Below are 1,346 nucleotides of genomic sequence, written 5' to 3'. Positions count from 1 at the left end.
ACAACAGGACAAAGTGGGGTTCTTTTCCCAGTGGGAATATTCACATTTGTTATTAGACTCATTCATAGCTCCTCCAAGTTTCCTGTTTAAGGCCGAGTTAATTGTCAGAGAGAAGCATGAATGGACAAGGTCCTCTTTGCAAGTTCAGATCGTTTAGAATCAAATGATGTAGTAATCCTGATTAAATTACCTTAATAAACCAGTAGAACAGCACATTATGAAGATACACCACCCACAGCATTTCTACTACAGTGAAAAAAAAACCAAACCAACCAAACCCAATAAAAAACCTGGGGTTTGGTGTTCACGTTTATAGGCCTGAAGCATCTCTTCAGGTGAAATGCAAAAGCAAGGCAGAAAAAGGTTACTGAAGGATACCAGAAGTAGTAATTGATGGCTTCTTTAAGTTATAGAGCAGGTTTACCTTTATAAGTGAAAAAAAAATACGGTAAATTACAATTCAGAGACAGTTAGCAAGCTCACAAAAATACACTTGCAGTTAAAATGAGAGAAATGCACTGTCAGACACTTCTGGGGGAGCACTCCAACTAGTTATGATCCAAATGCAACCCATTACCCATCCAGCATTGTTCACATTCCCGTGTGGGATGGAACATGGATATTCATATTAGAACTATTTTGGATTCAAATCACTGTACATAATTTAGCAGGAGAAAGACACAAACTACACAGTTTAAAAATATCTTCAAAGTATCATCTGATATGCAGGAAATAGCTTCTTTAAGAAATTATGAAAAGGTCACAATACAATCTAATACACAAGTCTTTGACTCACTCTGTAACAAGCAAGCATTCCTTCTGCCCCCATTATATGGCAGTTTAGCATTTAAGAGGATGATTTTCATGTCTGAAATTTTACATGACTCTCCTTAGGGCTGTGCTCACTCGGTGACTTTAACTCCTCAACTGTATCTTCTTCCTGTTGTACTTCAGCAGAAAACCATTTGTGTTCGGTAACTGGCCTCACTGACTGAGAGATTACCATTATCAAATTTATTACCATTATCGAGCTTATTACATAAGCTTTCATAGTACATGATCATTCGTACAGAGCAATTATTAAGAAGAACTCCTGCCTCACGTTGCCTTGACGTTGTTTCTCCGGTACGACACCACATCTCCTTTTTTTTAGCTCAGTATCATCAAGAATACAGAAGAACACACACCCACAGCAGGCAGAAACCCACAAAGGAACATGTAATCTACCCAGGAGAACGAGATTCAACCAGCTATGAGGGAAAAAAGGCTTCCCACTAAACTACGGAAGTTTACAGGGGAAAAAAAGTCAGCTCCTTTAACCTTTTCTAAAGACGTCGAGTCTCTGG

Source organism: Geospiza fortis, unplaced genomic scaffold, assembly GCF_000277835.1.
Source record: "Geospiza fortis unplaced genomic scaffold, GeoFor_1.0 scaffold112, whole genome shotgun sequence".
Classification (NCBI taxonomy): Eukaryota; Metazoa; Chordata; class Aves; order Passeriformes; family Thraupidae; genus Geospiza; species Geospiza fortis.
The sequence above is the reverse complement of the archived record's forward strand: the minus strand, read 5'-3'. Positions refer to the sequence as shown.